We start from the raw sequence: 17,611 nt of genomic DNA, 5'->3' as shown, positions 1-17,611 counted from the left end.
CTTTTTCATTCAAATATTCTTTCTTTTTTCTTTGACTTGGATGTAGACTTCCACTGAGGGCTGATGACTGTCCATGATTTTCCAGGGTCTCTCTCCATTTTTTTCCCACTAGCATTTAACCTAATAAACCTTTGCTCGTTTAATTCTGTCTTGATGTCTGCTTCTCAGAGAGTACGTAGCAAAGGACTTGTTATCACTCAAATTAACTAGGAAGCAGGCTCTGAGACAGAGAGTAGCATTCATTAAGCTTATCAGGGGATGCTCTTGTTGTATATCTGTGAAGAAATTAAATGGAGAATAACTGGAGAAAGGAAGAATTTGGACTGTGTGGCAGTATCATCAAAGTTCTCACCAGAACCCATGAGGAACTCACAATGTGAGAAGGACCTTTTGACGTGTCCCAGTTTGGAATTGGTGGCTAGACTTTATGCCTTTGCATTTGTCAATAATTGCATGCAAAACCCTCTAGGAATGGGGTATAGCTTTAGGCAAAGCAGCTTACTCTACCCAGGGACAACTCCCAGATATGGCTGAAGGCTGAGGGCTGTTAGAATGTAGCATTTCTGGCATCTGGAAAAAGAATTACTTCGGTCTTGAAAGTGGAATAAGACTGTGTATTAAACCATCTATGTAGCCATGACAATAGAGCTAAAGGAAAATTTGGGCCAGTGATGAAACCTACCAAAACCTCTAGTCAATCAATCAGAAGTATTATTATTGTTTTAGGAATATAATATTCTCACTTATGCATTTATAATTCTCAAATCCTGTTTGCATATCATCCCTTCCTTCCTTTCTCTATACTGAATTTTTTTAAGTTTATGTTTAAAGGTTAATTTTTATACCCAATGTCCAGACCCCAGCTTTTATTATTATTATTCTCCAATAAATAGAACCAAGAGAGAGCCACTTCTAAAGAAGTAGAGTAAGGACCTCTGACTATTTATTCTGCCATAAAGGCAATATGAATACAGGCAAATATTTTTAAAATACACTTTCCAGATTTTTGGAAATAAACAAGGAGCTTGCAGGAATATGAGGAACATTTATTCAAGAAACTGGCTGAATATTGGCAAGATCAATGAATTTTACGTCACTTTATCCTGTCTAATTCCATCACTCTTCTCCCGGGCTCCACAATAACTTTGAAAACCAAGAGCCTCACAGAGAAACCTTCAACCTCATAGCAAACTCTCAAGGAGGCAAAACGTATTTAAGGCTACTCCCCAGAAGCTGATGCTCTGATATCTGTCATTATTTTATCTGTCTTGCAGTTTACTTGAAATCCTATACATTTAAAGGACTTACCTGTACTTAACCTGACTCAGCACATACTCTCTTGAAATAGCCTTTTGATAGCGTATTTGTAAAAAAACGATTAGCAATATTTATTTAAATTATAGTTGCAAGAGGCAATGATAACAGTTGGAACAAAGAAGAAAATAACTGAACTTAAAAGAAAAGCCAGAGAATTAAATGTCCATATAGGACTTTGAAAAGCTTGGGCATATTCCTGGGAATTTAGAAGGCAATTTTCATGTGCAGGGATGTGTGCCTGCTCAGGAAAGGCTTGAGATGAGCCACTTTTCTCCATTCTAGCTGACATTGAGGCTCTCTGGAGGCAGGAAGTGAACACAAAGATAGACTTGTAAACCATCTACTAGAGCAGGGGTCCCCAGCCCTTGGGCTGCAGATGGGTACATCTCCGTGAACTGTTAAGAATTGAGCTGCACAGCAGGAGGTCAGTGGTGGGCAAGGGAGCATTACTGCCTGAGCTCTGCCTTCTGCTAGATCAGTGCTGGCATTAGATTCTCATAGAAGCAGGAACCCTACTGTGAACTGCACATGTGAAAGATCTAGGTTGTGCGCTCCCTGTAAGAATCTAATGCCTGATGAAAATCTAATGCCTGAGGTGGAACAGTTTCATCCCAAAACAGTGCCCCCCCCCATAGAAAAGCTATCTTCCACAAAACCAGTCCCTGGGGTCAAACAGATTGTGGACAGGAACATTGAAAACATGCTGAAATACACAAAGAGTCTCTTGGCAAAAGCTGGGAGATTTATGGATTCAGGGCACTTAAGGAGATCTCTGTCTACTTATTAAATGAACACTATGCTAACTAAGTGAAGACTTCAGTAACTACACATGACAAAGGATACAGAAATTACAGAAGTTGTTAATGGAAGATACTAAACAAACAGTAATAACAACAAAAACCAACTCTTTGCAAGGAATGTAATTTTGAATTTACACATTATATTGTTTAAAAGTACATTTTCAATAACACCCCAAAATACATAACATACAAAGAAACACTAAAGTCTGGCCCATACACACAGGGAAAAACAGCAGTCAATAGAAAGTGTCTCTCAGCAATCTCTTGAATTTCTAGACTAATTTAAATCAGCTAATGTAAATATTTTAAGGGCTTCCTGGATGGGATCCTGAAACAGAAAAATATCATCAGAGAAAAATCAATGAACTATCCATAAAATATGAAGTTTAGTTAATATTAAAGATCAGTATTGATCCATTAGTTGTGAAAAATGTACCATAGTAATGTGAGATTCACACAATAAGGGAAACTGAATACTTTGAAATTTAGAAGTGTGTATATATGTTTCTGTTGGCAGTAATTTTTTAAACTGTTTGTCTGAAAATGTCTTAGGCTCAACTAAAAACTTAATTCATAGTTATCTTGTGAAAAATGTACCATAGTAATGTAGGATTCACACAATAAGGGAAACTGAATACTTTGAAATTTAGAAGTGTGTATATATGTTGCTGTTGGCAGTAATTTTTTAAACTGTCTGAAAATGTCTTAGGCTCAACTAAAAACTTAATTCATAGTTATCTTGGATATAAAGTAAGGGTTAGCCTTTTTTTTTTTTTCTTTTTAGAAATCTGCTTTTTGTCTAATTGCTCTGGTTTTAAAGGTAATCCATACAGAAATGCAATTGTTACAATGTTACTTGTTGAAAAAACTTTGCTTCTGCTGTTTGGCTCCTTTGTAAAAAACAAAAACAAAATGATTTATCGTATCTATGTGATTCTGTTTCTGGAGTCTTTATTTTGTTCCTATTAATGAGAGTTTTTATCATGAATGACTATTCATTTTAAAAATACCTTTCCTGCATTGAGATCTTCATATTATATTCTCATTTATTTTGTTCATATTGCTAATCATGTTAATTAATTTTCAAGTGATATACCTGTCTTACATCCATGCACTATGCTTTTTTATATGTCACTGGTCTCCATTTGCTGTTAATTTGTTAAAGTTTCTGCATCTATAATCTTGAGTAAAATTTCCATGGAACAATTCTTTAATGTTATTGTTATTGTTGGGCTTTGGAGAATGGATTACTGCCCTCAAAAGTATCTTGTCATAGATGACCCTTCTTTCTCTATTTTCTGGAAGGTTATATAAAATTGGTATTTGTTTTTAATTTTTATTTTTGGTTTTGGGGTACATGTTAAGGTTTGTTACATAGATAAGCACATGTCTTTTTTATTCCTGGGCAAGATGGTCGAATAGGAACACCTTGGGTCTGCAGCTCCCAGCAAGACCAACACAGAAGGCGGGTGATTTCTGCACTTGCAACTGAGGCACCTGGTTCATCTCACTGGGTCTGGTTAGACAGTGGGTGCAGCCCACGGAGGGTGAGCTGAAGCAGGGTGGGGCGTTGCCTCACCCAGGAACTGTAAGGGGCTGGGGAACTCCCTCCCCTAGCCAAAGGAAGCCATGAGGGACTGTGCTGTGAAAGGCGGTGCTATCTGGCCCAGCTACTACACTTTTCTCATGGTCTTTGCAACCCCCAGACCAGGAGATTCCTTCAGGTGCCTATACCACAAGGGCCCTGAGTTGCAACTACAAAACTGCACAGCCATTTGGGCAGACACTGAGCTAGCTGCAGTTTTTTTTTCTCATACCCCAGTGGCACCTGGAATACCATCGAGACAGAACCATTCACTCCCCTGGAAAAAGGGCTGAAGGCAGGGAGCCAAGTGGTCTAGCTCAGCGGATCCCACTCCCATGGAGCCCAGCAAGCTAAGATTCACTGGGTTGAAATTCTCACTGACAGCACAGCAGCATGAAGTTGACCTGAGATGCTCCAGCTGGGTGCGGGGAGGGGCTTCTGCCATTACTGAGGCTTGAGTAGGTGGTTTTCTCCTCATAGTGTAAACAAAGCCACTGGGAAGTTCAGACTGGGCAGAGCCTACTGCAGCGCTGCAAAGCGGCTGTAGCCAGACTGCCTCTCTAGATTCCTCCTCTCTGGACAGGGCATCTCTGAAAGAAAGGCAGCAGCCCCAGTCAGGGGCTTATAGATAAAACTCCCATCTCTCTGGGACAGAACACTTGAGGGGAAGGGTCGGCTGTGGGTGCAGCTTTAGCAAACTTAAACATTCCTACCTGTGGGCTCCGAAGAGAGCACAGCACTCGAGCTCTGCTAAGGGACAGACTGCCTCCACAAGTGGGTCCCTGACCCCATGCCTCCTTATTGGGAGACACCTCGCAGGAGGAGTTGACAGACACCTCATACACGACAGCTCCGGCTGGCATCTGGCGGGTGCCCCTCTGGGATGAAGGTTCCAGAGGAAGAAGCAGGCAGCAATCTTTGCTGTTCTGCAGCCTCCGCTGGTGATGCCCAGGCAAGCAGGGTCTGGAGTGGACCCCCAGCAAATTCCAGCAGAAATGCAGCACAGAGGCCTGACTGTTAGAAGGAAAACAAACAAAGCAATAGCATCAACATCAACAAAAAAGAAAATTATGCAAAAACTCCATCTGAAGGTCACCAACAGCAAAGACCAAAGGCAGATAAATCCACAAATATGTGGAAAAAACAGAGCAAAAAGGCTGAAAATTCCCAAAACCAGAATGCCTCTTCTCCAAAGATTGCTTCTCCTTGCCAGCAAGGGAACAAAACTGGATGGAAAATGAGTTTGACAAATTGACAGAAGTAGGATTCACAAGGTGGGTAATAACAAACTCCTCCGAGCTGAAGGAGCATGTTCTAACCCAATGCAAGGCAGCCAAGAACCTTGATAAAAGGTTAGAGGAATTGCTAACTACAATAACCAGTTTAGAGAAGAACATAAATGACCTGGTGGAGCTGAATGACACAGCACGAGGCTTCGTAAAGCATACACAGTATCAATAGCCAAATCGATCAAGTGAAAGAAAGGATGTCAGAGATTGAAGATTAACAATGAAATAAAGTGTGAAGACAAGACTAGAGAAAAAAGAATGAAAAGGAACTAACGAAGCCTCCAAGAAATACGCGACTATGTGAAAATACCAAACATACGTTTGATTGGTGTACCTGAAAGTGACAGGGAGAATAGAACCAACTTAGAAAACACACTTCAGGTATTATCCAGGAGAACTTCCCCAACCTAGCAAGACAGGCCAACATTCAAATTCAGGAAATACAGAGAACACCACAAAGATACTCTTCGAGAAGAGCAACCCCAAGACACATAATTGTCAGATTAACCTAAGTTGAAATGAAGGAAAAAAAGTTAAGGGCAGCCAGAGAGAAAGGTCGGGTTACTCACAAAGGGAAGCCCATCAGAATAACAGTGGCTCTCTTGGCAGAACCCTACAAGCCAGAATAGAGTGGGGGCCAATATTCAACATCTTAAAGAAAAGAATTTTCAACCCAGAATTTTATATTCAGCCAAACTAAGCTTTAAAAGTGAAGGAGAAATAAAATCCTTTAGAGACAAGCAAATGCTAAGAGATTTTGTCAACACCAGGCCTGCCTTACAAGAGATCCTGGAGGAAGCACTGGACATGGAAAGGAAAAGCCAGTAGCAGCCACTGCAAATACAACCCAAAATGTAAAGACCATCGACACTATGAAGAAACTGCATAAACTAATGGGCAAAATAAACAGCTAATATCATAATGACAGAACCAAATTCACATATAACAATATTAACCCTAAATACAAGTGGGCTAAATGCCCCAATTAAGAGGCATGGACTGGCAAATTGGATAAAGAGTTAAGAGCCATCAGTGTGCTGTATTCAGGATACCCATCTCACGTGCAAAGAGACACACGGGCTCAAAACAAAGAGATGGTGGAAGATTTACCAAGCAAATGGAAAGGCAAAAAAATGCAGGGGTTGCAATCCTAGTCTCTGATAAAACAGACGTTAAACAAACAGAGATCAAAAGAGACAAAGAAGGGCATTACATAATGGTAAAGGAATAAATGCAACAAGAAGAGATAACTCTCCTAACTATATATGCACCCAATACAGGAGCACTCAGATTCATAAAGCAAGTTCATAGAGCCTACAAAGAGACTTAGACTCCCACATAATAATGGGAGGCTTTAACACCCCACTGTCAATATTAGACAGATAAATGAGACAGAAAATTAACAATGGTATTTAGGAATTCAACTCAGCTCTGGGCCAAGCAGACCTAATAGACATCTACAGAACTCTCCACCACAAATCAACAGAAGATACATTCTTCTCAGCACCACATTGTACTTATTCTAAAATTGACCACATAATTGAAAGTAAAACAATCCTCAGCAAATGCAAAAGAATGGAAATCATAACAAACTGCCTCTCAGACCACAGTGCTATCAAATTAGAACTCAGGATTAAGAAACCCACTCAAAACCGCAAAACTACATGGAAACTGAACAACCTGCTCCTGAATGACTACTGGGTAAATAATCAAATTAAGGCCAAGATAAATAAGTTTTATGAAGCCAATGAGAACAAAGACACAACGTACCAGAATCCCAGGGACACAGCTAAAGTAGTGTTTATAGGGGAATTTATAGCACTAAATGTCCACAGGACAAAGCAGAAAATTCTAAAATCAACACTCTAACATCACAATTAAAAGAACTAGAGAAGCAAGAGCAAACAAATTCAAAAGCTAGCAAAAGACAAGAATTAACTAAGATCAGAGCTGAACTGAAGGAGATAGAGACATGAAAAACCCTTCAAAAAATCAATCATACTAGCAGCTGTTTTTTGAAAGATTAACAAAATAGATAGACCACCAGCCAGACTAATAAAGAAGAAAAGAGAAGAATCAAATAGACACAATGAAAAATGATAAAGGGGATATCACCACTGATCCCACAGAAATACAAACTACCATCAGAGAATACTATAAACATCTCTACACAAATAAACTAGAAAATCTAGAAGAAATAGATAAATTCCTGGACACATACCCTCTCCCAAGACTAAACCAGGAAGAAGTTGAATCCCTGAATAGACCAATAACAAGTTCTGAAATTGAGGCAGTAATTAATAGCCTACCAACCAAAAAAGGCCCAGCACCAGATGGATTCACAGATGAATTCTACCAGAGGTACAAAGAAGAGCTGGTACCATTCCTTCTGAAACTATTCCAAACAAAAGACAAAGAGAGACTCCTCCCTAACTCATTTTATGAGGACATTATTCTGATACCAAAACCTGGCAGAGACACAACAAATGAAGAAAATTTCAAGCCAATATCCCTGATGAACATCGATGTGAAAATCTTCAATAAAATACTGGCAAACTGAATCCAGCAGCACATTCAAAAGCTTATCCAACGCGAACATGTCATCTTCATCCCTGGGATGCATGGATGGTTCAACATACACAAATCAATAAACGTAATCCATCACATAAACAGAACAAATGACAAAAAAACACGATTATCCAAATAGATGCAGAAAAGGCCTTTGATAAAATTCAACACCCCTTCATGCTAAAAACACTCAATAAATGAGGTATTGATGGAACATATCTCAAACTAGTAAGAGCCACACAACCAATTTCATACTGAATGGGCAAAAGCTGGAAGCATTCCCTTTGAAAACCTGCACATGACAAGGATGCCCTCTCTCACCACTTTTATTGAACATAGTATTGGAAGACCTGGCCAGGGCAATCATACAAGAAAAAGAAATACAAGGTATCTAAACGGGAAGAGAGAAAGTCAAATTATCTCTGTTTGCAGATGACAAGATTGTATATTTAGAAAACCCCATCATCTCAGCCCAGAGACTCCTTAAGCTGACAAGCAACTTCAGCAAAGCCTCAGCATACAAAGTAAGTGTGCAAAAATCACATGCATTCCTATACACCAATAATAGACAGAGAGCCAAATCAGGAGCACTCTCCCATTCACAATTGCTCCAAAGAGAATAAAATATCTAGGAATACAACTTAAATGGGACGAGAAGGACCATTTCAAGGAGAACTACAAACCACTGCTCAAGGAAATAAGAAAGGACACGAAAAAAGGAAAAATATTCCATGCCCATGGATAGAAAGAATCAATATTGTGAAAATGGCCACTCTGCCCAAAGTAATTTATAGATTCAATACCATTCCCATCAAGCTACCATTAACTTTCTTCACAGAAGTAGAAAAAAATACCTTAAATTTCACATGGAACCAAAAAAGAACCCATATAGCCAAGACAATCCTAAGCAAAAAGAACAAAGCTGAATGCATCATGCAACCTGACTTCAAATTATACTACAAGGCTACAGTAAACAAAACAGCATGGTCCTGGTATGAAAACAGACATATAGACCAATGGAACAGAACAGAGGCCTCAGAAATAACACCACATATGTACAACCATCTGATCTTTGACAAAACTGACAAAAACAAGCAATGGGAAAGGATTCCCTATTTAATAAATGGTGCTGGGAAAACTGGCTAGCCATATGCAGAAAACTGAAACTGGACCCCTTCCTTATACCTTATACAAAAATTAACTCTAGATGGATTAAAGATTTAAGTGTAAGACCTAAAACAATAAAAATCCTAGAAGAAAACCTAGTCAGTATCATTCAGGACATAGGCATGGACAAAGTCTTCATGACTAAAACACCAAAAGCAATGGCAACAAAAGTCAAAATTGAAAAATGGGATCTAACTAAACTAAAGAGCTTCTGCACAGCAAAAGAAACTATCATCAGGGTGAACAGGCAACCTACAGAACCAGAGAAAAAGTTTCGCAATCTATCCACCTGACAAAGGGCTAATATCCAGAATTTACAAGGAACTTGAACAAATTTACAAGAAGAAACAAACAACACGATCAAAAACTGGGCGAAGGATAGGAACACTTTTCAAAAGAAGACACTTATGTGGCAAACAAACATATGAAAAAAGCCCATCGTCATTAGAGAAATGCAAATCAAAACCACAATGAGATTATCGTCTCACGCCAGTTAGAATGGCGATCAACAAAAAGTCAGGAAAAAACAGATCCTGGAGAGGATGTGGAGAAATAGGAACACTTTTACACTGCTGGTGGGATTGTAAATTAGTTCAACCATTGTGGAAGACAGTGTGGCAATTCCTCAGGGATCTAGAACTAGAAATACCATTTGACCCAGCAATCCCATTACTGGGTATATACCCAAAAGATTATACATCATTCTACTATAAAGACACATGCACACATATGTTTATTGCAGCATTATTCACAATAGAAAGACTTAGAACCAACCCAAATGCCCATCAACATTAGACTTGATAAAGAAATTCTGGCACATATGCACCATGAAATACTATGCAGCCATAAAAAATGATGAGTTCATGTCCTTTGCAGAGACATGGATGAAGCTGGAAACCATCATTCTCAGCAAACTAACACAGGAACAGAACACTAAACACCACGTGTTCTCACTCATAAGTGGAAATTGAACAGTGAGAACTTATAGGCACAGGGAGGGGAACATCACACACCGGAGCCTCTCAAGGGGTGGGAGGCAAGGGTAGAGATAGCATTGAGAGAAATACCTAATGTAGACAATGAGTTTATGGATGCAGCAAACCACCGTGGCACATGTATACCCATGTAACAAACCTGCACCTTCTGCACATTATCTCAGAACTTAAAGTATAATAATAAAAAAAAGAAATAAAGTCTTTAAGTAACTCAAAAACAAAACACGTCATGGTGGACTTTTGTAAATATTATTACATCACCCAAGTATTTAGCTCAGTACCCAGTAGTTATCTTTGCTGCTCCTCTCCCTCCTCCTACCCTCCACCCTCAGGAAGACCCGTGTCTGGTGTTTCCTTGTTTGTGTTCATAAGTTATTATTTAGCCTTCACTTTTAAGTGAGAAGATGTGATATTTTGTTTTCTGTTCCTGTGTTAGTTTGCCAAATATGGTAGCCAGCTCCACTCATGTTCTCATAAAAGATAGGCTGAATAACTTTTTATGGCTGAATAATATTCCCTGGTGTATATGTATCACATTTTCTTTACTAGTCTGTCATTGATGGGCATTTAGGCTGATTTCGTATCTTTGCTATTGTGAATAGTGCTGCAATGAACATTCAACATTCACGCTCATGTGTCTTTATGGTAGAATGCCTTATATTCCTTTGGGTATATACTCAGTAATACACTCCCACCAACAGTGTAGAATTGTTCCCTTTTCTCCACAACCTCACTGGCATCTGTTATTTTTTGACTTTTTCATAGTAGCTATAGAGTTCCTATTTCTTATGTGTGCTATAAAACTCAGCTGTGATGTAATCTGGACATATGTTTTTTTATTAGTGTGGATTTTTATTAAAACGCAATTTATTTTATAGATACGTTTATTTACAATCTCTAGCTCTTTTTTGTAATCTGCTAAGAAATTTTCCAACTAATCTAAATTCTTGAAAATATTGGCAGAAAACATTTTATACCATTCCTTACACAGTATTTCCCTTTCGTTCATGATATAACTTGTAATCTCTTTTTTATATCAGATGTGTTAGGTAGTTAGATAGACATTAGCAGCTTGGAGGAGGTGAAAGAGGAAAGTAGAAAGGCTGTCACTAAGACAGCCCCTGGCCCACCTTAGTTCAGCCCCAAGACCACCTTCACTCCATTAATGGATGGAGTTTGTTGTAAAGTCTGTGGCCAGCACTTCCTGAAGAAAGAGAAATTACGGCACAGATGGAATCCCCTCAAGTGGCGCATACCCGATAAGCTAAAACTGTATCTTCGAGTTGACCCTCCAGTGGGCTTTTCTTAATGAATTATAGGTAAAAACATGTATAGTTTAACTTTATTTATATAACCATAAACTGCCAATCAAATAACATTATCTTGTCACTCAAGATACAGCCCAAATCTCAACTCCTCTCCACAAACCCCATAAAAGTGAAATGGCCTTGTTGTCTGGAGTAACACCTGAAATTAGTTGTCTCACAGCCATGGAAAATTAGGATGTGGACACACAAAGAGTGAGGCTGAGAATGGAAGTTTAATGGGCAAAAGAAAGAGAAGAGCTCTCTGCTGCAGAGAGGTGTCCCAGAAAAATGGGTTGCCAGGACTGTGGTGAAATGCAAGGGGTTTTAGAAATGCCTGGTAAAAAGGCGGTGTTTGATTTACATAGGGTGTGAAAGATGAGTTGGACCAGCTGTGCCAATTGCATAGGGCACAAAAAACTGGTTAGGACTAGGTGTATCATTTGCATAGGGTGTGAATTTCTGGCCACCCCATCCTAATCTTTTATAATGAAAGCAGGTCCTCTGCCTAAGTTGCACCGTGTTGCACTTTACTGTACACGTGGTAACAAAAAAAGGGAAGATGAAGCCTCCATGTTGGACATGCTTGGCCCCCAGGTAGCCCTTTCCTATTGGCACAGCTGTTGGCATTCCCTCATGCAAGCTTCCACCTTGCTTATCTATGTTTGCAGCTTGACTTTTCAGGCTGCTCTTTGTTAGAAAAGAAATGATTGGGGCATGTTTTTGTTAGAAGGGAAGTTCTCCTGAGGACTCTGTTGCCCTCACTATCTGCCTAAATAATTTCTTTCTACCTCCTGTATCATGAAGCACCTTGAGTTTTGTAAAGAGGGGCTGATTTCACCTCACAGAAATCAATCCACTCTCCCTCTGAGAGTGTATTACTGTGCTTCAATAAACTGCTTTGAGCTTACCTTTTGGTGTTAGTTTGCCTTTTGGTGTTAGTTCACAAGATCGAAGATTCCTGCTCCAGAGCTTCAGCTCTGTTGATCTCCTTGGTTAAAGGATCCACCCCAATGTAGAATTCTCAATAACAATTGGTCTAGCTAAAGGACTATCAATTTTACAGAATTTTATAAGTAAAATAATTTTGCTGATATTAATTTTCTCTATTGTTTGCCCATTTGTTATATTTTATTTTTATTACTGTTATTGGATACTATAGTATGTATCCAATTTGTTTTCCTTTGTATAATATTCGGAAGCCTAGACTACTTATTTTCTATTTTTCTCTTTTTTATAATATATATTTAAAGTGATACAATTCCCTCTAAGCAAAACTTTATCTTCATCCCACAGATTTTTATCTGCTATTTTTAAATTTGTATTTAGTCACTCAGTTCATGGTAAATATATTATAATTTTTTATTTTTTCTTTCACTCATGATTTATCTTATTGAATTTTTATTTGAAAATACTGGGAATTCTGATGTTTCATTTTTCTACGAATGTAAGTAGGTTAAGATGCTTGATAATTTTGTTCACGTTTTCTCTATACTTAATGATTTTCTGTTTGTTTATCCATTACTGATGGAGGAGAATTGAAATCCTAAATTGTTAATAACTATGTTTGTCATTTGTTGCTTTACGCATTTTGAAACTGTTATGTTATGTTTGATAACATTTAGAACATTATGCTTCCCTCTGAGTTAACCCTTTTCTATTGTGAAATGCTCTTCCTTGTGTTTGATAATATAGTGTCATTCTGATGTCTACTTGTTATTAATTTAGCCACTCCAGCTTTCTTATATTTAGTGTACTCCAGCTTTCTTGTGATTAGTGCTTGGATACTGCATCTTTTTCTTTGCTTATACTTTTTATCTACTTTGGCTTTATATTTAAATTGAGTTTCTTGTAGGCAGCATGTAGTTGGATTTTGTATTTTTACCCAATATGATAATCTCTACCTTAAAGTGTTTAGAATAACATTTAGTGTAATGATCAGTATGGTTTGATTTATATCAGTCATCTTGGTTTTCATTATTTGTCTCATGTTCTTTGTTCCAGTTTTCCTACTTAGCTGCTTTCATCTGCATTAAGGTGTAATCTTTAGAATTCCATATTATATTCATTACTATCTCCTTATTACATTAAAAATTAAATTTTCCTTTTTAAAAATAGCTTTAAGTTCAATTATAATATTATGTATACTATTATAAAATAGTTATATATTTACTGCAAAATTTCACATTAGTTAAATATTTATGATTCTACATATTAAGTAAATTCTCTAATTGCCAATGTTAAAGGTAAAATTTTGTATCATAGCCATAAGGACATACAATAAAGATTTTTTGATCTTCCATACAAAGCGTCAAAACTACTAGGTTGAGAAAATTCTACAGTTCAATATTTTCTTCTATGGTGCTGTTATAAAAAGATCAAATAGATACTATGAATATGCTTCTTAGCTTCGAGAATAGAGTGTAGAATACTTTAGGCATTCCCAAATTCTTAAGAGTTTGTAGAGCAGAACTAAAATACTAGTATTATTTTTAATACTTTATCTACTATTGTGTTATCGAATGTAACCTGTACCTGAGGAAAAATCCTCAGGATATTTTTACCAAGCAGGAATTCCACGTAAGTTGCTGTGGGCGCTTTTCTAGAGCTTCCAGCACTTGTTCTCTGTTTAGGTGTTAGTCATCCTGTGAACTCTAACAAGTAAACCTCCGTCCCTACTTATTTACAGATGCTTTCGGCTCAGCCTTACCATTTTTGTAAGATCTTTCACATAAACAAGTGCTGTTTTGGTAATTTATACCATAAGGGCATATAGTGATAATTAATATCCAATAGAATATCCTAATATGCTGACATTAAAAGTAGGTTGAGTAAATGCTTCAGAGACTTCTAACTTTGACTTCTTAGGTATTCATTGGCCAGCATTTTTCTATATTTTATGGATCATGATAAGTACCCCTAAACAGCAAAACAATCACTTTTGTGCTTCTTATAAATACAGGATTGGGGGGAAAAGTTAACTGAACAATCAGGACAGTGTAAAGGCAGAGAAGTGTTTTATTATGGACCACTTTAAAGATCAGCTCATCCTGCCCATAATAACGAGTTCAAATGATCCTGTGTGAGTCTGCTATTAGCAGTTGTACTGTTACATTATGCATGGCATTTGACTATTCATAGAAAAGGAAATGCACTGTTTTCCATTAGTGGTTTTCTATGAGTATAAGTCTACAAATTACTGATGATGTTTAGCCTGATGTGTCGCTCCTTTGCATATTTAAAATGCTCCTGTCACATTCATTATTAATATGAATATAATGTGAAGGACTAAAGATTAATATGATTTCTATAAATTTTAGATTCTGTGTTTGTGATTCTGGTTCAAGCACTTATGCAAATGTGACAGTGTATTTACATGCTAGTTCACATATGCATGATTAGAAAAGACCTTTGCACTACGTCTTATATCATAGTTGGTACCCCAAAGCGTAAAATGAGATGACAAAATAATTTAAAGTAAATGTTATTCTGAAACCAGGATATGATGACATTCTACAGTGGCTGACAATTTTTCTGGTCCAGAGGCACCCGTAGACAATTAATAGGAAGTCAAGCACATCAGCACACAATTATTCTCCAGCTTTTGTGGTATTGTCAACTTTTGTGGTAAATATTCCACAAAGAGGGAATTTTGTAGGATAAAAATATGAACAGGGTTCCCCAAACTCTGAGAGGCTTATTATTTCTTTTACTGTTTCTGAGTATGAACATTTTTATGCCACATGATTGCTGAAGGTGTCTAGATGATGGCTCTTATGAAAGCTTAAAATTCTGGGTAAGAACAGAATATATCTTACATTGTCACTGCATCGGTTACAAATTAGATTGGAGACAATTTAGTTTTCTGGTCCCCCAAATTTATAAAGTTTAATATGAAAATAAATTATTAAAGGTCTTGCTTTTAGTTTTGACAATGTAGATATAATCAGACCATAAATGATAGATAAAATTTTTACGAAAGAAAGAAGAGAAAATAAAGCCCTAAAAACGTGTGTTTAAAGGCACAAAGGCACTGAAGAGTACTCAGCACTCAATTGGACAAGATTCAATAACAAAACACATTGAGCTGACCTGTACATTTGCAGGAATTTTTCTCTTGGGACTTTTGGTCACCAGAAAGCACAAGCTTAGAGTTTACAGGAGTCTCACTGATTTACCAATGCAGTCAGAACTTGAAGAACCAACACCGCAAATAAAATTATAGTTTATTTCAGGTTGCAAGCATATTTACATGGTTGAAAATTAGTTATGTACCTTACCACTTGCAGACTAAATGAGAAAAATTATATATGATGCATAAAGTATATTTGATAAAATTCAGCATCCACTCTTGGTTTGAGAAAACAAAATTGAAACAAGCCCTAACCAAAAAATTTTTGGTAGCCAATAACAGGGAACATTGATAAGTTCTTGGAAATTGCAACTTTAAGAAAAACAATGTATAATAAAATCTATTTTTTTCTCATGAACATTGTAACAAAATGACATTGATTGAAATGACATTATTCACTTAGTTTCACTTAAAGTCAGTTTCCAAGAACCTATTGACAATGTTAAGTGAGGGCTTACTCTGTGTACACACACACACACACACACACACACACACACACACACACACAGAGTTCAGTGTATACTGTATAACAGATAGTTGACCCCTGAACAACAGGAGTTGGAACTACATGAGTCTAATTATATGAGATTTTCTTTCACCTCTGCCACTCCTGTGACAGCAAGACCAATCCCTCTTTTTCATTCTGTTCCTCAACATACTCAACATAAAGATAACGAGGATGAAGACCGCTATAATTTTAGATCCACTTCCACTTAATGAATAGTAAATATATATTCTCTTCCTTGTAATTTTCTTAATACCATTTTCTTTTCTCTAGCTTACTTTATTGTTAGAATACAGTTTATAATACATATGTACAAAATATATGTGAATCAACTGCTTCTGTCATCATTAAGGCTTCTGGTCAATGATCATCTATTAGAAGCTACTTGGGAGGCCGAGGCAGGAGAATCGCTTGAACCTGGGAGGCAGCGGTTGCCGTGAACCCAGATTGTGTCACTGCACTCCAGCCTGGGCAACAAGAGAGAAACTCTGTATAAAAAATATAAAAACAAGAAGAGGAAGAGGAAGAAGAAAGGAGAAAGAAGAAAGAAGAAGAAAGAAGAAACAAGAAGAAAGAAGAAGAGGAGGAAGAAGAAGAGGAGGAAGAAGAGGAGGAGGAAGAGGAGGAAGAAGAGGAGGAAGAAGAGGAGGAGGAAGAAGAAGAAGAAGAAGAAGAAGAAGAAGAAGAAGAAGAAGAAGAAGAAGAAGAAGAAGAAAAAGAAGAAAGAAGAAGAAGAAGACAAAGACAAAGACGAAGACAAAGAAGACGATGAAGAAGAAGAAGAAGAGGAAGTTGTTATATTTGGGGGAGTTAAAAGTTATACATGAAGTTTTGAGTCTATGAGGAGGGGTGCACCCCAATGCCCATGCTGTTCAAGAGTCAACTGTGTGTGTGTGTATATATATACATATATATATGTGTGTGTGTGTGTGTACACATATGGAGAGAGAGACAGCAAGCACCGTATTTAAAGGTAAAATATAAAAATATCCCCCATAATATCAGAAAATTAGAGACACTGGTTACTCTAATTCTGGCACACACAATAAAACACAATAATGAGAGAAACAGAAGGAGAAATAAAACTCCTGACACAAGGTGTTATTATATATATAGAAAATCCAAAATAATAAACATGTAAACTATCAAAACTATAAATAAATATAGCAAGATCACTGGATACAATGTCAATATACAAAAATAAAATCTTCTTCTATATATCAGCAACAGGCTATTAGAAAATGGAATAAAAGAATACATTCGTAATAACATCAAAATAATTAAATACATTGGGAATTATCTAATAAAAGATGCCTAAAGCTTCTTTCTAGAAAAGTAAAACATATTTCTGGGAAGCATTAAAGAAGGTTTAAATAGAGGGTATAACATAGATTGCAAGAATATTGTAAAAATGCTCAGTCTCTTAAAATTGGTCTTTGCATCCAAGGCAATTTCAATTAAAATACCTAAAGATATCTTTTGTTTTGTTTTTCTTTTGTTTTTTTCGGCCTGAAGAAATTGACAGGATGATTATAAAATTTATTTGGAAATGCAAAATACCAAGAATAGTGAAGATACCTTTGCAAGGAGCAACAAAGTTGAAGGATTTGCACTGTCTGTTATACAGACTTATTTCTGTATGGCTGAAATACAAATTGAAATGCAGATGGATGCAACTGAATATTGAGTCCAGATAAAAACCTATTTATTTAATCACCTAATTTATAACAAAAGTTGCCACTGTGTTTACGCTGAATCAACAGAATATCCAGACAGAGAGAAGAGAACCTTGACTTCTACATTATACCACACATAAAGTAATCAATTCCAAAGGCCTAAAAGGAAAAAGAAAAAATTTCCAGCATAATATTAAAAAAAAACTTCATTGACCATGAAATATGCAACAATTCTTTTTAAAAAAGCAACATTAATAAGAAGGAAAAGATTGA

This window comes from Symphalangus syndactylus, chromosome 17, assembly GCF_028878055.3.
Source record: "Symphalangus syndactylus isolate Jambi chromosome 17, NHGRI_mSymSyn1-v2.1_pri, whole genome shotgun sequence".
Taxonomy (NCBI): domain Eukaryota; kingdom Metazoa; phylum Chordata; class Mammalia; order Primates; family Hylobatidae; genus Symphalangus; species Symphalangus syndactylus.
The sequence above is the reverse complement of the archived record's forward strand: the minus strand, read 5'-3'. Positions refer to the sequence as shown.